Source organism: Bos indicus x Bos taurus, chromosome 28 (assembly GCF_003369695.1).
Source record: "Bos indicus x Bos taurus breed Angus x Brahman F1 hybrid chromosome 28, Bos_hybrid_MaternalHap_v2.0, whole genome shotgun sequence".
In the NCBI taxonomy this organism is placed as follows: Eukaryota; Metazoa; Chordata; class Mammalia; order Artiodactyla; family Bovidae; genus Bos; species Bos indicus x Bos taurus.
Window position 1 is genome coordinate 33,764,312 of NC_040103.1, and position 22,420 is coordinate 33,786,731.

General features: G+C 46.4%; 1 long non-coding RNA gene across 1 annotated transcript; it reads left to right on the forward strand.

The window, feature by feature from the left end:
* The first annotated feature begins 289 nt into the window (after positions 1-289).
* On the forward strand, positions 290-21,256 carry LOC113885366. Its single transcript, XR_003509184.1, has 2 exons — positions 290-388; positions 21,086-21,256. It is a non-coding gene; the product is annotated as an uncharacterized LOC113885366 (long non-coding RNA).
* Positions 21,257-22,420: the final 1,164 nt, after the last annotated feature.

Here is a 22,420-nt window from a genome sequence, read left to right on the forward strand (position 1 = left end):
GTTTTGATGTGCTGCTTATCCAGAGTTTGATCCATGAAGCCACAAGCCTTGTCTATTTTGGACATCATTGCTTTCACAGAGCCCAGCACATGCCTGTTTGTGGGAGATGCTCAGTAAATATTAGTGGAATGTCTTGTCTCAGGCAGGCTTTGCTGTGTTATGATGCTGTAACAATCAACCTGTAAACTCAATGGCTTATAACAACAAAGTTTTATCTTTCACTCAAAGTCTTTTATCATTTATGTTGGCTGCAGCTCTGCTCCATGTCTTTTTGTTTTAGGGTCCGGGCTGATGGAACAGCTCCCACTGGGAACATGAAAATCTCATGGAAGAGGGAAAAAGAGCAAAGACAACACGTGATGACTCTTAAACTTTCTGCTTAGATAAGGTACTTGGTACTTTTTTTTAATGTTCCATTGGTCAAAGCAAGTCACTTGGTAGGGACATGTCCCCCAAAGCGAGACACTGCATACCACAGATATCAGTGGAGATGAATAATCAATCCCCTTATAGTTTGGGGAGTGAGTAATGGGGAATAATAATATAGGCAACCACACACTTAAAGGGAGAATGTGGGAATGCGGCTAGAACTAATCTTGTGAAACTGAACATTTGAGTATAGACTGACCCAGCATTGGGCTTCCCTGATAGCTCAGTTGCAATGCAGGAGACCCCAGTTTGATTCCTGGGTCAGGAAGATCTGCTGGAGAAGGGATAGGCTACCCACTCCAGTATTCTTGGGCTTCCCTTGTGGCTCAGCTGGTAAAGAGCCGCCTGCAATGCGGGAGACCTGGGTTCGATCCCTGGGTTGGGAAGATCCCCTGGAGAAGGGAAAGGCTACCCACTCTAGTATTCTGGCCTGGAGAATTCCATGGACTGTATAGACAATCGGGTTGCAAAGAGTCGGTCATGACTGAGTGACTTTCACTTTCTTTCACTTTGACCCAGCAATGCCCAGAGAGCTTCTTGCCTGTGGGTACCAGTGTTTTAGGAGTGTTTCTAGGAGCATGTTTGGTTTAGCAGAAAACTCCCAACTCAAACAACTTAAATGTCTGTAGACAGATGAACGGATATATAAATTAGAATACACTTACACAAAAGAATGTAATGCAGCAATGAAAACGAACGAACCTCAGCTATTTGGAACAACATGAATACATCTTAGAGGCATATTAAGTTAAGTGAAGTAAGAAGATACAGAGAATTTGATTCCAATTTTATAAATCATTCACGTGAAAAAATTACACAAAAAGCAAATGAATGATAAACACAAAAATCAATATTTGGCTGCTTTGAGTGGGGCAAAGTATAACAGAGGGATAGGCGGATACAACTCACTGGTGACGTTCTAGCTTTCAAATGGGGTGGGGAGGTCATTTTCATATTGTGCATTTTAACATATTTGTTACATTCTTTTGTGTCTATGAAGTATTTTGTTCAAAATGGATTTATAAAAGAATGCAAAAATAACAGCTAGGAAAAGTAATAATTTTTAAAAAGATGAGTGGTTGTGGAAAAGTGCTGTCTTAAAAAGTGGGATTCGTAGAAGCAAATTTGGCAAATACACGTTGGGGCAGAATTCCGGGACCAGGATAGAAGGTGAGTCCTCTCAGCACCGACCCTAGACTGTGGGCAGTTCACACCATCAGCCCTCCCCACGCTTGGGGGATGACCTGTGTCCTCATTGGCCCCAGTATCAGGCTCCCTAGGCTGCCGCAGGGACTGAGATGCATGCAGGGAGCCTGCCTATGGGCCCGGACATTCCAGGTCCACAAAGAAAGGTTTGCCCCGGCTGATGAACACAATTGACGACTGGGTTTGTTCAACAGGGGTCCTGATTTAACTGTCCCTGAGTCTGGGCCTCTGTGGGTACATAGAGAAGGCTCCTTTTGGCCTTGTAAAGTTGAAGAGGCCACACCCAGATATCTCTTGGTAATCCCCATGCCCCACTGACCACTCCAGTGAGGTGGCATTCTGCTGGTAGAGTCCCTGATCCGGTCTCCAAGCTCAGGGCAGGAGAAGGAAGCTTCAGATTGAATATTATGGATCTCTGACAAAATAACCCAAGAGCACCTGCCCCCAGATGCTTCAGCATCTTCCTAGCCAGAGCAAGTTACATTACTGAGGGGGACTGCCTGCTGTGGTGACTCCAGGAGCCCAAGTGGCATCCGAGTCTCTTCCATCAGAGAGAGAAGAAGGGTGTTATGGGGCGGCTTGGAGATGAGCCAGAACCAAAACCAGAGCATGGGTGAGACCTACCCAACCTCTGCATGAGGGGAAGCCTGCCCACATCAGCTCTGCTGAACTTCCTTGCCCACCTGTGGGGCACATGCAAAAAGCTACCAACTTCTCCCTGTTGGGGGCGGTGCCTGCTTGCCAATCTCTACACTCTCAGGCTCATTTAGCTCATTTTAGTTTGGTTGCTTCTGGTTGCAGGTAACAGAAATCCCCCAAAATGTAATTGTTGTCTATTTGCATTTATATAGGAGTAGACATAACATTAGGTGAAACTTGGTCCAGGATTCAAAAAAATATCACTGAGCCCTCTTTCTCTCTCTCATCTCTTCTTGGCTCAGCTTTCCAGCATGGGCTTTATTTCAGAGAGACTTCTCGCTACTCCCAGCCCTAGGGGTCTCCTAGAGCTTCTGGGACTCCACTAAAGTCCAGCGGGAAAGAAGTAACTTCTCAGTCCCCATGCCCATTAAAAGCCCTGAGATTCATCCTGTTGGGGTCACGTGCCCCTTCCAAACCAATCACAGTGACTGGGGACTGGGAGGCATTGATTGGTGTAGTCAGGTCACACGATCTCCTCAGGGCTGGGGATGAAGTCAGCATCCCCAGAACTTGTGGGTTTCAATAGAAATCCAGGACTGTGAGGAAGAAGGAAGGGGGACTGGATGCTCAGAGAGTAATCCACAGCCACTTCCTGTCTGCTGATGCTTGTTGTTCAGTCACCAAGTCAATGATGCCATCCTCTCAACCATTTCATCCTCTGTTGCCCTCTTCTCCTTCTGCCTTCAGTCTTTTCTGGCATCAGGGCCTTTTCCAGTGAGTCAGCTGTTTGTATTAGGTGGCCAAAGAATTGCTGATGCTTGTTAGTCATTTGGAGGAGCACCTTGCACCTTAAAGATAACAGTGGTTTATAGGCCCCACGGATGTTAAAAAAGTATTTTTCTCTATGGTTGTTTGCCTTTTAAATTTATGTTTGTTTTTTAAACTTTTATTTTTAACCATGGTCATTTTCAAACACATGCAAAAGCAGAGTGAACACAGTAATGAATGCATCTCTATCCATCAACCAGCTGCAACCATTGTCTTATGTTGCTTTTTGTCTTTCAAAGTTTCAAATTTGTTCAGAGTTCAATCTTCATCTTTTCTATTGTGGCTCCTCCTGATAGATGTGATTGTGTTCAGAGGGAAACTGGATACACAGTCACCTACATTTTTTCTAGGTTTGTTTTATTTGGATATATGCTGTGAAGTGAGATGCTAACAGGATTTTCCCTGGGTATCTGGTTTCCCCAGGTCTGTTATTGAATCATCCATCCTGTTCTCACTGGTTTGTGAAGCAACCTTGATTTGGTATTAAGTTCTCGCATGTACCAATATCTGTTTCTGGCTACATATTCTGTTTTATTGACCTATGTGTTCTTGCGCCAATATCAATGTTTAAAATTTAATAGATGTATAAATAAGTTTTCATACCCAGTATACCGAGTTCCACACTAGGCTTCTTTTTTCAGTATTTTCTTGCCCAACTTTATCTATTTATTCTTCCAGATGAAACGTAGAACGGTTTTTCTAAGTTCAAAATATAATGGCCTTAGGATTTTGATTAGAATTGGTTAAAGTTCTGTGTAAAGTTGGAAAAAAGAACATTTTCTTCATAATCAGCCTTCAAATGTGTAAATATAGCACATCTTCCCATTTATTCAGGTCTTGTAAGTCCCTCTGTAAAAGTGCATGGTGTTACCTCCCGTGAGGGCCATTCCTGGGTTGTTTATGTATTCTGCTTTGTTTATGGATGAGAGATTTAAAACTTCCTATTTTCTTTTCTTTATTCATTCTCTCTGACTTTTTATTTCTATCAAGTCTGAGTCACTCTGAGAGGTTTAGGCCATGCTTGCTAGGAACCCACCACCCAGTCGGCCAGAGTTTATATTTGCTCTAAAGGTGGACTCCCTTGAGCTCCATGTTACAGTGGAAAGAGCATGAGACCTGACCTCAAGGTAGGCCTGAGCTCAGGCCCCTGCTCTGCCCTTTATCAGCTGTGCATCCCTGGGCAAATTATCATTTTGCTTCTCCAAGTCTCATTTTCCTTACTGGCAAATGAATGTGGGTTGTTTTCTCCATTTTTAATCTATTTCCTTTTATTGTGTTTGTTTCCAAACTTCTCTTTCTTCTCCAGGGGAGGCTAAACTTTCTGGGAACAGAGGTTGTGCCTCCTCCACGGCTGCAGGTGGAGACCGTAATCAGCAAACAGTAGATGTGTGGTCCTGCCAGGCCACACTGACTTCAGAGTCCAGCCCATGGGCACCATTTTGGTTCATTTGAAATAGAAGATACTTCATTTATTTATTTTTATTTTTAGTAGGAGGATAATTGCTTTACAATGTTGTGTTGGTTTCTGCCTTACAACATGAATCGGCCATATATATATATATATATATATGTATATGCATATAAATACGTATATATACCCCCTCCCTCTTGAACCTGCCTCCCACCGCCATCCCTATCCCACCTCTCTAGGTCATTGCAGAGCCCCGAGATGAGCTCCTTATGTTATATGGCAGCTTCCATTAGTTGTCTGTTTCACGCATGGTAGTGTATATATTCAGAGAAGGCGATGGCACCCCACTCCAGTGCTCTTGCCTGGAAAATCCCATGGACGGAGGACCCTGGTAGGCTGCAGTCCATGGGGTCACTAAGAGTCAGACACGACTGAGCGACTTCACTTTCACTTTTCACTTTCATGCATTGGAGAAGGAAATGGCAACCCACTCCAGTGTTCTTGCCTAGAGAATCCCAGGGATGGGGGAGCCTAGTGGGCTGCCGTCTATGAGGTCGCACAGAGTCGGACACGACTGAAGCGACTTAGCAGCAGCAGGAGCAGCAGCAGCAGCAACAGCATCAGCAGTGTATATATTTCAAGGCTGCTCTTAAAGTTTGTCCTGCCCTTTCCTTCTCCCACTATGTGTGCAAGTCTCTACATCTGCATCTCTCTAAATAAAAGATAACTTTGAAATAACCTGGAGCCCTCACCTGGATTATGGTTCTTTAATAAAACTTGGAAATATGGATAATAGTCTTCAAGAGGAAAATAGTTGAGGTTTATTGAGTTCTTAGCATGTGCCAGGTGCCAGGTGATCACGGTCCAGGTATGATCTCATGAGACTACACAGAACTCTGGTGCAGAAGGTATAATCCCCATCTTAGTTCAGAGATGCTAGAAACAAAGATAATGCAGCCCAAGTATGGTGCTACTGAGACCAGCTCAGTGCCCTGAACCTGCGTACCCTACCATCTTCCCAACCACAATCAAGCGGTGTGTTAACAGTGCCTCAGACCTTGGAGGTAGCCCTCTGGTGGTCTAGGTCTTGCTTTTAGCAAAGTAGTGAAGTCAGGGAGCCATTGATCGTGTTAGCTGCCTTCTCTTTCTCCTTACATTTTAAGCATCTCCAGAAAAAAGACTGTGATCAATGCTTCTCAGTATGGTGTTGAACTCTTCCTCACCCAGTCTGTGCCACCCCTTGCTCTCCTGACTCGTGAGTGGCAGGGCAGCAAGGCCTTGTAGGACTGCTGGGTGGAAGAGAGGGTATGGAGCATGAAAGGGGCATAGAGCATGGAGGTGGAGGACCCATGGCCTGGCAGGATGGCAGTGGGGAAGAGGTCTGAGTGGATTTGTGCATGGGCTTGGGGTTGCATGGGAGAGAGAATGTAGCCATGTGGGAGTATGTGCTTATGCGTGTGAGTCTGTGCATGTATGTTTGACTACATATGGGTGTAGGTTTAAGCACATGTGTACATACAGTCATGTTTGTCTTTGTGCGTGGTTACGCATGAGTGTGTGACTACATATCGGTGCGTATGTATGTTTGACTACATATGGGTGTACGTTTAAGCACATGTGTACATACAGTCATGTTTGTCTTTGTGCGTGGTTACGCATGAGTGTGTGACTACATATCGGTGCGTATGTATGTTTGACTACATATGGGTGTACGTTTAAGCACGTGTGTACGCACAGTTATGTTTGTCTTTGTGCGTGGTTACGCATGAGTGTGTGACTACGTATTGGTGCGTATGTATGTTTGACTACATATGGTGTAGGTTTAAGCACATGTGTACGTACAGTCATGTTTGTCTTTGTGCGTGGTTACGCATGAGTGTGTGACTACGTATCGGTGCGTATGTACGTTCGTGTGTGTGTGTGCAGTTGTCATTTGTGTACAGTTTTGTGTTCACATGTAGGGGAGAATGTGTATATCTTTGTGTAGGATTTTATGGGCATGTGGGCATGGGTGGATGTCAATATATGTGTGTGTGTAATTGTGTGTGTGCTTGTACGTGTGTGAGAGTGCGTGAGTGTATGTACAGCAGGGCCCTGGACTGCAGAGCGGGGTGCCTTTCCTTCACTCTTGACAGATGGTCTGGCTAATGAGGGCCCCTCTGCCACCTGCCTGCGTGCCCCCCTCCCCAGGGCCTTGCTCCCTCCTGCGAGTCCTGCTGCCTTCCTGTGGCTGTTTCTCCTCTCCCTGCCCCCTCCCTGACATGTGTGCCTTTTTGGCTGCTGTGTGGGGTAGGTGGGACTAGGACAGAGCTGACAGTCAAGGCTGCCCTGGCCTGAGCCTATGGTGACGGGGCCAGAAAGCAGGCAGGGCTGAGAGTGTGCGTGCGCGTGTGCCTATGCATGTGCGTGTGTGTGTGTGTGTGTGTGTGTGTGCGCGCGTGCGCGCCTGTGGTGGTTACCATGGCAGGGAGGCAAAGCCCAGGCAGCCCTCACCAGTGCCTGGCCTCATCCGCAGGGTGGGCAGGCAGCCCAGGGTAGAAAGGCCTGTGCTTTGCAGACAAAAATGCCAGATGGTGGGGGATTTGGGGGGGCCTTCCATGGCCTGGCTGCCAAGGGCAAGGAGGTTTTCTGGAGCTCTGGAGAATGAATTGGGGGTTGCTTATATGCTGCTGTGAGTTTTTTTGGTGAATGTGTATGTGTGTGTGTGTGTGTGTGTGTGTGTGTAGCCTTGTTTTTGCATATTTTAGAATATATTTCCCTTTTGGATTCTATCAGTTTGCTAAAAGATTTGATCTTTAAGCTTTAGTTTTCTTTTTTCTTGTATAAGAAGGGTACATGTTCCTGCAAGGAAGTCAAAACATCTTTTTAAACAGAAAATATTTATCGATAGGCTATGAAAAGCAGCACCAAATGAGGCAGACATTTAGATTGGGTGTTCCAGTTGTGAGTCAGCCTTAGGGCCATGGTGAGTGGCTGGGTTCTGTTCATGTTATGAATGGGTTTTGCCTCCTGCTGCCTAGTTTTCTAACTTTGTCTTTAGTGCAAGTTTTCCCGGGTGGACCCACCCATTCTCGACGATGTGCGCTGCCTGGTCCTATTGGAAAATGCAGAGCTTGCCCAGGTGCAGGCTCAGACAGGTGTGGGGTGGCTCTGCTCCTCCACCCTGAACCAACATGGCATCTCCATGGAGACCACCCCACACACTGATCTCACGAGGATAGCCACACCTGAGCACACAACCTTGGGTAGGGACCAGCTTTTCTTTTCTCTTTGGAAAAGAGAAACTGTGTGGGAGAAGGATGATTTTACGTGAGTGAAGCGTTCCCTGGCCCTCACACAGCCCAAGGACTAATGTCTGCACGGGAGGGCGGTGCTCACGGCAGCCTTGGGGATGATGCGTGGACCTTCCAGTGGAGCTTGCCTTGGAAACAGGTCTTCCCAGCCTCAAGGAAATGGCCAGCTGTCTGCCTCTGGCTGTCCTGTTCCCTCATCACCAGCTTAGAAAGCCTCCATGGTGTCATACCGAATAAAGTCCAGATTCCTTCACAGGGGACTGCAGGTGGTAAGCATAGCCTTCCCAGGGCAGCTTCTTCTGGTAGCTCATCTGTTGCTACAACTTTGGTATCTTACTCCAGGCTCTAAATGCCATTTTCTTTTTAAAAAGTAATTTTCTTTCTTTCTTTCTTTTTGGCTGTGCTGGGTCTTCGTTGCTGTGTGGGCTTTTCTCTGGTTGTGGTGAGTGGGGGTTACTCTGCAGTTGTGGTGTGTGGGCTTCTCAGTGGTGGCTTCTTTTGCTGTGAAGCACGGGCTCTAGAGCACGTGGGCTTCAGTGATTGTGTCTCACAGGCTCTAGAGCACAGGCTCAATAGTTGTGGCTCACGGGCTGAATTGCCCCATGGCATGTGGGATCTTCCAGGATCAGGGACCGAATCCATATCTCCTGCACTGGCAGGCGGATTCTTTACCAATGAGCCACCAGGGAAGCCCTGCTTTTAATTTTTAAGCAGAAAAAAATATATATTAACATGCTATAAAAGCAGTACCAAATACGAATGAAGACAATAAGACTTTCACTCATGCTGCCTCTCTCCCCAGGACGCCCTCTGCTCCTTTTCCTGCCTGAATCCCATCTTTCTTTCCGGGCTCAGCTAGCTGACACTTCCTCCTTCCTTTCCCTGTGCTCCTATGACATATCATAAACTAAGAAAAATCTCATGTGATTCGTGTGTGAAGTGGCCGCTTTCTTTTCTTGAGGTCGAGGGACTGTATTTAATCCTGACACCTAGCGAAGCTGCTGGCGCGTAGGAGGTGCTCGGTTGGCTGAATGAATAAACAGAAATGCAAGCAAAAAAAAAAATTTGAAATGTGTACCACTGAGAACATGCATTGTGATTCTGAACGCTGGTCTACTCGTACCACCATCATCATTATTGTTATCGGGGTGTGTGTGTGTGTGTGTGTGTGTGTGTGTGTGTGTCTGTGGGTGTGTGTAACTGCATGTGTGGTGACACTGGTCCATTCAGTGGACACAGAAACAGAGCATTTACAAGTTTCACTCAGGAAATAAGAGATAATGAGACAGAAATTGTTACTCATCAGCCCAATATCCACAGTTTCTTCTTCCAGCACTTTCTGTCTTGAGCATAGCCTTCATCAGCGTCATCTTGCATATGACCTCTCCCTCGCCATGATTATTATCAGCCTCTCTTCCACCTTCTGACATGCTCCTGATTGAATACATTTATACTCTAGAGGGAAAGATGGGCCAGTGATTCTGGGTCAAACATATGCTGGGTGTTGAGGATGCAGAGATGAAAGAAGCAGGACCCCTCCAATAAGGAACTCACGTCCTAGGAAGAGACCTGTACAGATACAGACAAAGCTTAGCTAATTCTGTAGTAGAAACAGGAGCAGATTCGCTTCTGAAGCGTAGGGGAGAGAGAGATCTTCACACTGGAAAGCTCCTACTCATTCTGAAAGTTCCAGCTCATCTGCCCCCTACTCTAGAATGCCTTCCTGTCCAGAAATGTGGGGATTCAGATGTATAATTCAGCCCCTTCCCCCCACAACCTTCCCACCCTGCTATATCACACACAGACATAGACAGACATTTGTATGTAGAGTCCTTCACTAACGGGGAGCAATTTCTCTTGCAAAAACACAAGCAACTTAAGGTTTAAGATTAGATGTTGCTTTTTTATAATGTCCCTTGATTGTTTCCACGACTTGAGTTCAACTCTTCCCATCATGTTACTTGATCCTCTTCCCTCTCCGCCTACTTTTTCTCTCTCGCTGGATCAACACCCCAACCTTCTTCATTTCTTGGGAGAACAAATGCTCTGTCCACAGCTGATAGCCCCTGGGATGCGCCTGGCTGGCCCTATGGTGGTTCATGGTGGGCGTCTGCCCTGATTGGTCGGTGCTCATGCCACACTTTGCTGTTAGCTATTTTGAATGTTACCCTGGCTTAGTTCCAGTCTTGGCTCCGGGACCCCCACTGCACATCAAGGGCTTGGCTTGGCAACACTTTCCTGTTGGGTCCTCTGTCTGCTTTTGTGTTTTGTTAGGTGTGGGTGTATTGAGTAGGAGGAGGCTCTAGAAGCTACATCAGCCTGCTTGCCCCACCCAACTGCTCCTGGGAATGATCTGCCCTCAGTGCTGTGAGGTGACACCATCACTTTGCGCTCACACTCCTGGCTGCTGAACCAAGCGGCTGGAGCAGGATTGCTCCTCAAACAGTGTAGGGGTAGGGGGAGCACCACCAATCCTTCAGTGAAAAATAAAAAGGTCAGTATTAATTCATCTGCACAACTCGCTGGGCTTAAGAAGCACAGCCTGAAATGGCTTCTTGATTGAGAGAAGATGCTTCATTAATCTTGGCCCTCTCATTTAAGAGTGTGAAGAATGGAGACTAATGGCTGGCATTTCAGTCTCATCAATGGGATGCAAATGCACAGACACTGGACTATAATTGTGAGCAGGCCAGGGAGATGAGCAGGGAACTCAGTATCCTGAGGATGGTGGTGGTGGGGAAATGCGTGTGTATTAGACCCTTCTTGTATACATTGCCTGTTAATTCAATATCCTGAATCATCCTGGAGACAGTCCTCCAGGTCCTCAGTGTGAGAGCTCTGGGCTAGAAGTCAAGAGTCCTGGGTTTGAGTCTGGTTCCTCCACTGCCTGACTGGGTGAGTGAAGCAAGTTGGTGCCCCTTGCTGTAAAATTCAGGGAGAGATGACTTCTCTGGTCCATCTCAGTGTTAGGCCGCTTGAAGCTGTGACAGATACCACTTGGGTTAGGCCTTGTAGCCTAGGGTTAAAGGCAATGCCTCTGGCTTTGTGGGGTAGCCACACCTGCTCATGAGATCCAGTGTGCTAAGAGACCTACATAAAGAAGGTGTCAGGAAGTGAATATGCCAAAAGAGTGTAATTGAGGTAGAAATCTAATAGGGAAGGAAAGGAGGGAAACCTCTTTGCAGTTGGGTGTGGGAAGAATTCTAAAAGGCTTCCTGGCAGAAGAGGGCCTTATGGCTCAGGACAAGCTCTGGCAGGCAGAGAAGACAGAGCTGGAAAGTTTCGACTTCCAAGTATCAGATCCGGGGCCCAAGGAGAACTATGTATTTTCTGTAGGTTTCTGGGATGAGGGAAGAGAAAGAACTAGCCATGGCCTGACCACCTAGAAGGCACCCTCAGTACCGTTTGAGCTGCACCAAACCTTGTTTCACACTTTCCAGGATTCCACCCTTGGGCAACCATTCCTGGAGACATAAAAGATTTTTCTTGGTTGCTTACCCGTGTGGTGACTTTGGACTAGTGGCATAGCTACTCTGAGCCGTGTTTCCACATCAGTAAACTGTGGATAATAGCATAGCTTGATAGGTAGATAGTTGAGATTGTATGATTTAATATATATAAAACGTTTACCATGGTGTCTGGCATGGGATAAGCGCTCAAAAGCATTGTTGTTGTTTAGTCACTAAGTTGTGTCTGATTCTTTTGCGACCCCATGGATGTAGCGTGCCAGGCTCCTCTGTCCTTGGGACTTCCCAGGCAGGAATACTGGAGTGGGTTGCCATTTGAGTTGCTAGCGTATGGCTGTCTTAATGATATCATTCCTGAGTACCTCCTGCCCCAGGGACGGTGCACTGCGTTCTAATAGTAACTAGCACATTGTGACAACAGTCCCACCCGGGCAGCACTGTCATCACCCCGTTCAGAGAAACCTGAGGCACAGAGATGTTAAGTGACCTGCTCAAGGCCACACAGGTAGTACGCAGTGGAGGTATAATTTGATTCCAGGCACCTACGCTCTAAACCACCCTGCTACCCCCTGCTACTAATTCTCTTGGAATTAGTATTATTATTTGGCTTTCAAAAATCAGGCTGCAGATCTAGCCGACCAGTGTGGGGAGGGGGGTGAGCAGAGGAGGCAGTCTGAAATAGTTTCCTTGTTTCCAGCCAACCTAAGGAACAGAGAAGGGGATGGTGGCTCCTGGGGGTAGGGAATGATAATCCTGCATATACAGAGTAGCAGGAGCTTGCTGTATGGGTGTGTGGTCAGACTGGGATGGTCCAGACTATAACCTAGGTCAGAAGGCAGCATCTTAGAAATGTGGTTGAATGTGCTGAAGGATGAACTGGGGGCAGATCAGAGGCAAACTTATCTCATGTCTGTGAGGGTTCATCTGTCCAGCTTTGGGGAGGTGGTGAGCAAATGTGATCAAATTGCCAACATCCGTTGGATCATAGAAAAAGCAGAATTCCAGAAAAACATCTTCTTCTGCTTCATTGACTATGCTAAAGCCTTTGACTGTGTGGATCACAACAAACTGTGGAAAATCCTTCAAGAGAGGGGAATACCAGACCACCTTACCTGCTTCCTGTGAAACCTGTATGCAGGTCAAGAAGCAACAGTTAGAACTAGACATGAAACAATGGAGTAGTTGAAATTGGGAAAGGAATACATCAAAGCTGTATATTGTCACCTTGTTTATTTAACTCATGTGAAACGCTGGGCTGGATGAAGCACCAGCTGGAATCAAGATTGCCAGGAGAAATATCAATAACCTCAGATATGCAGATGACACCACCCTTATGGCAGAAAGTGAAGAACAACTAAAGAGCCTCTTGATGAAGGTGAAAGATGAGAGTGAAATAGCTGGCTTAAAACTCAACATTTAAAAAGCAAAGATCATGGCATCTGGTCCCATTACGTCATGGCAAATAGATGAGGAAACAATGGAAAGTGGCAGACTTTATTTTCTTTGGCTCCAAAATCACTGCACATGGTGACTACAGCCATGAAATTAAGACGCTTACTCCTTGGAAGAAAAGCTATGACAAGCCTAGACAGCATATTAAAAAGCAGAGACATTGCTTTGCCGAAAAAGGTCCATCTAGTCAAAGCTGTGGTTTTTCTGGTAGTCACGTATGGATGTGAGAGTTGGACCGTAAAGAAAGCTGTCATTTAGTTGCTAAGTCATGTCCAACTCTTGTGACCCCGTGGACTGCAGCCCATCAGGCTCCTCTGTCCAAGGGGATTTTCCAAGCAAGAATACTGGAGTGGGTTGCCATTTCCTTCTCCACGGGATCTTCCTGACCCAGGGATTGAACTTAGGTCTCCTGCACTGCAGGCAGATTCTTTACCAACTGAGCTATCAGGGAATTCTCGTTGATCACCAAAAAATTGATGCCTTTGAAATGTGGTGTTGGAGAAGACCCTTGAGAGTCCCTTGGACTGCAAGGAGATTAAACCCATCAATCTTAAAAGAAATCAATCTTGAGTATTTATTGGAAGGACTGATGCTGAAGCTGAAGCTCCAATACTTTGGCCACCTAATGAGAAGAATTGACTCACTGGAAAAGACCCTGATCCTGGGGAAGATTGAAAACAGGAGGAGAAGGGGACGACAGAGGATGAGATGGTTTGATGGCATCACTGACTCAATGGATATGAGTTTGAGCATGCTCCGGGAGTTGGTGATGGACAGGGAAGCCTGGTGTGCTGCAATCCACTCAGACACGAATGAGTGACTGAACTGATGACGAGCAAATGTGATTCCTTGGTCCTCATAAGGTTATTGCCTCAGACTTGTAGAGCCACCCGTCATCCCTTGGAGAGGGCCTAGCTTGATATTTCCTTGGACTCTTCCATGGAACATGAGGACCTGGAGCTGTTTTCCTCAGTGTTGTGATTGAATCAGCCTTGAAAACTGCAGCTTTCCTCCATATGGTAGATATTATTGGGGTACCACCAGTCACTCCCGCAGCTGCCAAGCCAGTGCACTGGGCTGGACTTCCAGCCATCAGCATCTGGAAGAGCAGCCCCTCTGAGGCTTTCTTCTTGTGCCTGGGAAACAAGAAGTACTGGGCCTTTAATGACAATTAATGACACCCTCCCTAGCCCAGCTCAGTGACTGGCCACAGTTGGGGTGTAAATACCCCAGCTCCCTCACTCCTGATGGGATAACTCTGAGGCACGTCTCCCCCACCATGTCCCAGAGATCCCCAGTGGACGAAGCTCGTGCTGCCCACAGTGATAACTTGCTTGGTAACTCCTCCTTCACGGCTGCCTTCCTTTTCCTATCTCACTTCTTTTTTAGAAATAATATTTATTTATTTGGCTGCACCAGGTCTTGGTTGTGGCATGTACGCTCCGTAGCCCATGGGCTCAGTAGTTTCTGTGTGAGTTTAGTTGCTTAGAGTCATGTTGGGATCTTAGTTCTCCCACCAGGGGTCGACTCAGGTCCCCTACACTGCAAGGCAGATTCTTAACCACTGGACAACCAGGGAAGTCCCCCTATCTCATTTCTTTATTTCCCTACCAGGGTTCCCTGACATCACCTCCCAAATAAACTGCTGGCACTCAAATTCTTATATCACAGCCAGCTTCTGGGGAAACTCAAGCTAAGATAGCTGCTCTTGGAGATTTCTACAGCATATTAAAGCATTCAAGGCTCTGAGTAATCTTATAGTGAGACCTAACTAACTTAACCACCTAACTAACTTAAAACTAACTTTCCCAGACTTGTTTGACCAGAGGATTCCGTTTTAACCTGGTACCCAGTAACCGCCCATGAAGCGATGCTCTGCAGCACACACTGTGGGGAACCACGATCTAACCCTAGCTCACAGCTTAAGGCTGTGTTATCTGAGGCCCAAAGAAGGGAGTGAGTAGCTGAGCCTGCTCTTGGCAGAGCTGGGGTTAGGGCTTTTGGCCCCTCCACTCCTGGCCCAGGTGCCTTTTCTAGCTGTTGTAATTTCCTCCTCATCTGTGATATGCAGAGAATAATATTTCCTCCATAAGAGCTAAGGTAACATGTGTGAAATCCAGAGTGAGCTGAAGAGGATTATATAAATATGTGGAATGATTATTCTGACAGTGGGAGTGGGGGTGGAGAGCCCTAGACATAAGAACCAGGTTAGTTCAGTGGCTCAGGGGCATCTGAGTCATTCCTGGAGGAGACAAGGTGCCTGGAATTCTTAAAGCCACCAGGCTTCCTGCAAGAGCACTCCCCCTGCCCTTCTCCACAACCTGTCAAATCCAAGGCTGACCAGAAATACCAGCTTAGAGGAAAGTCGGAAAATGGCTTAGAGAAGGCCAGCATCCATCTTGGAATGTACTTATCTCATTTTCACAGTCACCGGAGACAGCCAGGGAGGAGAACCAGATGTTCAAGCATCCCTTTCTTGCTCTCACTCACTTGCTCGCTCACTCTATCTTTTTTGTAAATTGAATTTAAAGGACCTGTTTCTTAGCAACAGCAGCAGCCCGTGATTACAGAGTCCTCCTTGGCCATTTCAATGCCCAAGGTTTCAGTAAGCAAATAAACCTCTCAGTACAGGCTGGGGATTGGGAACAGATAGCAGGGCCACAGTGGAAGCCAGCACATCCAGGGGTGTGTTTAGAGAGGTTCCCAGAGAACCCCGGGCGAGGGCAGGAGGGCCTGCAGAACCCTCTGTGGCTCCCAGGTACACATGGTATGGCTTTGTGAAAAGAGCAGTAGATGAAATCTCAGGAAACTTGTCTGGCACTAGCAACAATGCAGGGTTACCTTGGGCAAGCCACTGCATTTTTCTAAGCCTTGGCTTCTGCACCTGCCAGATTGGTGGTAACACCTTTCCAAGCAGAGGTGTAAAAGTGATCAGAGCATGCAGGTGTCTGAAATGCGTGAGGAGTGATGATGGGTGTCAGGGGTTAGGAATGTTTCCTTCCTTGGCCTGTAATGCTCTGCCCCCTATTGCTGGAGAAAGCAAACCAGATCCTGAAAGCTGTGAGATAACCTTCCCTCCTCCCCAGAGCCTTGACGATGTCTTCAGGCTTGCAGACATAAAAATTGTGGGGTAGGAGGAGGTCCTGCCTGGGAAAGGGGAGGAGAAGACCTCTTGGTGCAGTCCTGATGATTACAGCGATGACAGGCCTTTGGGGCCCATCTGCTTATTTCATACCTTTCTGGTCCTTGTAGGCACTTGAATTTGAGATCTCTGTTTTACTGGCAATCCCTTGAACATTTATAAGATGGGGATGTTAATAAAATCTATTGAAAATAATGATTATTAGCTGCACTGCCTGGCTTGTGGGATCTTAGCTCCTTGACCAGAAATCCAACCTGTGCCCCCTGCAGTGGAAGCATGGAGTTCTAACCACGGGACTGCCAGGGAAGTCCCTAAAATAGTTTTTATTAAGGTGAAATGATGTAATGCATGTAAAGTGCCCAGCACATGGCAGGGGTTGAAAGATATTGGTTTTTGTCTCCCTAAAGCTTTCAGAACTTTGAGTCATTTGTATTAGTGGGTCAGCCATAGGAAACTAGAACGGTTCTTTCTAGAGACAACCTTTGTTTAGGCATGCATTCCTTCTGCCATTCATTCATTCATTCATTCAGGCACTGCTGTGTCAGAGTTTGGTCTCTAAAGATCAAGCTCAAGTTCAAATCAAGGTCAAGGCTTGGCTGCTTAAGATGTGGGTGACTTGGCCAAGCACTTGACTTCTGAGCTGCCCCATTCCATTCATTCATGCAAGCATTTATTTTTTGCTAGGCGTCGTGGTACTTGATGATGAGGCTTTAGTGATACATAAGACAGACAAAAGAAAGTCTTAGTCTTGTTTCCCAGAAGCAGAGCCTGAAGCAGGGGTTCAAGTGCACGTGGTTTATTAGTGAATATTCTTAGGAAATACCTTTAATGGAGGGAGTAAAGCAGAATAGAGAAAGAGAAAAGGCTGAGGTCAAATCTTGCCTCGATCTGATCCACAAGGAGGTGATTGGGTCCTGAATTGTAAACCACACTGTAAAGTGTTCCCCCTTCAGGCAAAAGGAGCAACATTTTATACTCCCAGTTCAATCAGGCATTGGCTATGGATCAATGCCGGGGTTGTGTGATCTCTGGGCAAAGCAGCTCCTGCCAGCCAAGGACAGTTCTCTGGAGAAGGGAGGCAGCTGTGGCTGTTAGCAGCCAACATTCACAGCAGTTGGGAGATGGGTATCCTGGCCAGGTAAGAGCATCTGTGCCAGGCACTGACTTTGTCTACCACATCCCACCACTTGCACCACTGAGATCCTCTTGACTCTCACATTCAGTTCATTCCACCTGGTGCCAGCTTCTCTAGAAATCCGTGGTTGTAACTCCTGGGGAAACTTTACAGAGGAGGATTAGTGGGACATGCTACAGTTCCTATTTCCACAATCTCAAGACCACAGTTGGTCATCATTATCTTCCTCCTCTTCTATTTGCTTTTGATTCCTCTTATCCTTGGCTAGCACTTTTGCTGGTCTGGGTGGCTTGCCAGGTGGGGTGGCCCAGGCACTCATCTCTAAAGGAGTCTGAGCACCTGGTTATTATGCCATCCTCAGGCTGTGGCTGTGGCACCTGCTACTTATACACAATACTAGGTATGGGAGTACCAGACACACCTCAGTGAATCACACGAGTTCCAAACACATTTCTCTACGTTCCCATTATATGGACACAAACCACACTTCTTTATGATGACCAGGGCCAGTGATCCCTGACAGTGTAGAAACTCTTTCTGTGCCTGCTGATCTAGTAACCCGGGAAGCAATTATAGAACCTTGATCAACCTGGCTAACAAGAAGCCCCTGCTGTTGGGCTTGTGCCTAGCTCGGTCCCTGCCACCGTGGGTACTTTGTTTATGAGCTCACTGCGCACACTACTGGTGATCAAGAACTGAGACTGGCTAACATTGTCTGGCGAAGTCTTCCTGTTTAGTCTTTCACAGAAGGTGATCCCTGGTGTACGTTAACATATGACACAGGGATCTGCACACTTGTGTTCACTCCCATGAGCCCATTCCCATGCCTCTACACCAGACTTTGTCCCTAGACTTCAATCTCGTTCCTTCCAGGCTCCTGGCTAACAAGCCCTGTTGTTGACTGTTGCCCATCAATCTACATATGTCCTAACTTTAGGCCACTTCTTTCTTCACACGAAGTGGATGATCAGATGCCTTGCCTGAAGCTTTTGCACTAGAAGGACCTCTTCTCACTATTGTCTGTTAGGGTCCCCTGAGTGGGGCTGTGGTGCAACAGTGTCTATTTTCTATGTGTACCAACATCTGTGAACCAAACTCGGGCTCCTTCTTCCTCTGCCTCCTGGTCATGGGGAACCTCTCACAGGACTTGTGTGAGTTGAGGGAGAGACACTGGTGCAAACGTGTTTGGTGCCGTGGAGTATGGGACCCTTGTTTGTTCAGTTATGTCTATCCTTGGACCTGTTGAAACATGATCCCGGATGTACCATGTCCAATTTCTGATGGATTGCTGACATTCCCAGATCACAGTGGGTTGTTTTGGTCTCATGGTTACTTGGTGTCCCATGACCACATACTCTTGTTACTGCTTACTTACTCATAAAGGTTTGATGACATTGATGACATGATATCATAAGTATAGTGAACCAGTGATGTTCTGTGGAATATCTAGACGTTTCAGGCCCCCTTGGATATATGATGACAGAATGAAGGAGAATGAACACAGTCCTGTGAGAGTATGAAAGGAGAATTGTGGATGAATACTGCTGTTCATCCCTTGTGAATATGAACTGTCCTGGGTACTCCTTTCTGCTGGGTATGGGAAAGAAAGCATTTATCAGATCAAAAGCTGCCTATCATTTACCCGCAACTATACTAATTCACTCTAGTTAAGATAACACATCAAGCTGAAAAGCTGCACATGGGGCTGCTGTTTGGTTAAGTTTGGAGTAGTTCACTGGAATCTGCCATGGCAGAGGCCAGACTAGTGTGTTAAATGTGAAATATGACAGGGACCATCTCCTCTGCACTTTTAAAGTCTTTGTGGATGGCACTAATCTCTGCCATTCCTGCGGGAAGTGGTAATGTTTTTGATTTACCACTTTGGTCCAGCAATGGGGACAGCTTTAGAAACTTCCACTTGGTCCTTTGTACTAAAAGGGATTTTACTCTACTTGTCAAGGAACATTTGCTAAGTAGATATACTCCAGTTATATACTTGGGAACTGAGAAATGACCACTGATCCTGGGCTTTCAATATCTTATTTGACCGCCATATGCTTCTACTATAATGAAGGAATCATGGTAGGTCTTTGGGTCTCAAGGTACCCATGGTAGCTTAGATCCTGTATTTAACATCCCTTAAAGAGTCTAGAGATTCCATCTCCCCATTGTAATTCTCCTTACCCTTGAATAAATGATAATATTTCCAGTGGTGAATGGCTTCCATGTGTTACTTACTATAAAGTTGCAAGATCTGTCTTATGGGGACTAGTTAATGGGTTCTGGGTCAAAGAACTGGCTCAAGTCTAGAAACTGGGCAAAGAACTATAAACCTCCACTGGAGTATCTAATCTTGGCATTGGACTCATCCGTTCATCTCATTCCTTTCTATATTAATACCCTTAGCTATTGGGAACCTTATGTTATTATTAACCATCTCAATGCGAAAGAAACCAGCACGTTTTTCCATAAAGGCTGGAGAGCACATGGTTTACGCTTTAAGGGTCATATGTCCTCCACTGCTGGTCGAATAGTAGTTTCACTTGAGCCCTTGGATCCCTGTCTCTACAAGTCTGTGACAGCAGCTTCTGAGAGCCATACCAGCAGCATGTCAGAACTGCCCTCTAGGTTTCTTTGCCAGGGAGTTAAATCCTGTGATCTAGGAGTGCCTCCATGTCAATAAACTTTTGAATCCAGCTTTATATTCTGCTTTTCTCCTTCAGCATCCACTTCCAGATATACTCTTCAGGTTTGTGCTGGTTTGTATTAGCTGGGTCTTATAGCTGCTTTGGTATTTAATCTCTCTCTTTCTCTGAGCAGGCTGAGCTCTTGCCCAGTGAGCCATGCTGCAGTTTGGTTCTATCCGTGGCTCTGGTGGCCAGGAAAGGAGGTGGGGGCGCATCCTGAGGAGGTTTAGTGTTGTCCTCTAAGCCACCAACCTCATCTGAGTCTGTAGAGACTTAAAGTGGGAGACTGGGGGATGCACAATCAAAAAGTGGGAGAAAGACCTAAGAAGATATTTCTCCAAAGAAGACATACAGATGGCTAACAAGCACATGAAAAGGTGCTCAATATCACTCATTATTAGAGAAATGCAAATCAAAATGAAAACGATGTACCACCTCACACCAGTCAGAATAGCTCTCATCAAAAAGTCTACAAACAGTAAATGCTGGAGAGGGTGTGGAGAAAAGGGAACGCTCTTGCACTGTTGGTGGGAATGTAAATTGATACAGCCACTATGGAAGATGGCATGGAGATTCATTAAGAAGCTAGGAATAAAACCACCATATGACCCAGCAATCCCACTCCTAGGCATATACCCTGAGGAAACCAAAACTGAAAAAGACACATGTACCCGAGTGTTCATTGCAGCACTATTTGCAATAGCTAGAACATGGAAGCAACCTAGATGTCCATCAACAGATGAATGGATAAAGAAGTTGTGGTACATATACATGTTGGAATACTACTCAGCCATAAAAAGGAACACATTTGAGTCAGTTCTAATGAGGTGGACGAACCTAGAGCCTATTATACAGAGTGAAGTGAGTCAGAAAGAGAAAGATAAATATCATATACTGATGCATATATGTGGAATCTAGAAAGATGGTACTGATGAATTTATTTGCAGGACAGCAATGGAGAAACAGACATAGAGAACAGACTTATGGACACAGGGGATGGGAGGAGGGAAAAGGGGAAATGTATGGAGAGAGTAACATGGAAATTTACAATACCACATGTAAATAGCCACATGTAGATAGCCAATGGGAATTTGCTGTGTGACTCAGGGAGCTTAAACAGGGGCTCTGTGACAGACTGAAGGGAGGATGAGGAGGGAGATAGGAGGGAGATTCGGGAGGGAGGAGAAATAGGTGTACCTATGGCTGATTCTTGCTGATGTATGACAGAAAACCACACAATTCTGTAGTGCAGTTATCCTTCAATTAAAAAAAATGCATAGCGTGTAGGCGTTTTCAGTACACTCAATGTTTAGGGGAGATAGGGAGTCAAGGGATTCAAGTGTATCTACTTACATGTCTCCATCTCCAATTTCAGGATCCCATTTCTTCCTTTCAGGGCTCTGACTTGGTGTATGAGAACTGCTGGGCCTGAGAAGACAACCTTCTCCAAGTTCTGCTACTCTTACGATTGTGTCCTGGATCTAGCCCCAGGTCTATCATCTAACTGCAGGAGGTGGGGGTCTCTAACTCTGTAAATGCCATTGAACAAGTTGTCTGCCTCTCGTAATTGCTTTAAATTAGTGATTGATTGTCTCAAACTTGCTATTTTCTCTTCAAAGCGTTGAGTGTTCTGCAGCAGCTACCAATTTTATGGCCCTTATATTTGTCCTTTCTCCTTTTTGTTGTTTTCAGTCACTAAAGTCATGTCTGACTCTTGCAGCCTCCTGGACTGTAGCCCGCCAGGCTCCTCTGTTCATGGGATTTCCCAGGCAAGAAGACTGGGGTGGGTTGCCATTTCCTTCTCCAGCCTTTCTCCTGCGTCACTCGGGCTCCAGAGATGCTGCGTGAGTCTGTGCTTCCTCCTCTACCTGTGTCCCATCCCGGTCGCCACAGGTGAAAAGCAGCAAGTGCCCCGCACCTCATGCTCCAGACTCCCAGTTCTTACCTGCCTCCTGGCCCTGAGGGATGCGCCCCAGACCCATCCTGGGATCTGCTTCCTAGGTCCACCCCTGATACCGCCTGTCTTTAGCTGATTTCCCAGAGCCTGAAAAGGGATTCGGACTTCTGTGATTCACTCAGCGGGTGCTCTTCAGTACAGCCTGGGGTGGGGAGTAAGGCTAGGAAAGGAGAAGAAACTGAGCAGGGATGTGCTTGTGAGTAGTCTACCTTCAGCTTGACCCATGGTGGTGGGGCTCTGCAGCAGGAATCATCTATTCTTGGAGCAAGGGGGCTAGACTTCTGTATCCCTGTATCAATTAGTCATTGGCTGTTGATGTCCTTGGGATGGAGCTGTAACCTCCCTGGCAAGGGGATGTGGCTCAGCCAAGTCTCTGGAAGAGGGGCAGCTGTGAATTGTCCTCAGTCAGTTAACAGAGTGGCTGGGGGTGGGTGGTGGAACTGCTGAGCGGGAACCTTGGCATCTTCCTGAGAGGATGGATATTCTGGAAGAGGAGGAATTTCAGCAGGGCTGGGGCCTACAGAGCAAGGCATCCAGGTAGCTGTAGCCTTTGGATCAGAGTGGTTGGCAGTGGAGGTTGATACCCAAAATGGTTGAATTTTGGATATTAAAAAGAAAACCCCAACCCCCAATAAAACAACTTTATTGAGATATAATTGACATACAACAAACGACATGTACAGGATATAATTTAACATGTCTTCAGTTCAGTTCAGTCGCTCAGCCATGTCTGACTCTTTACGACCCCATGGACTGCAGCATGATGAAGGTAAA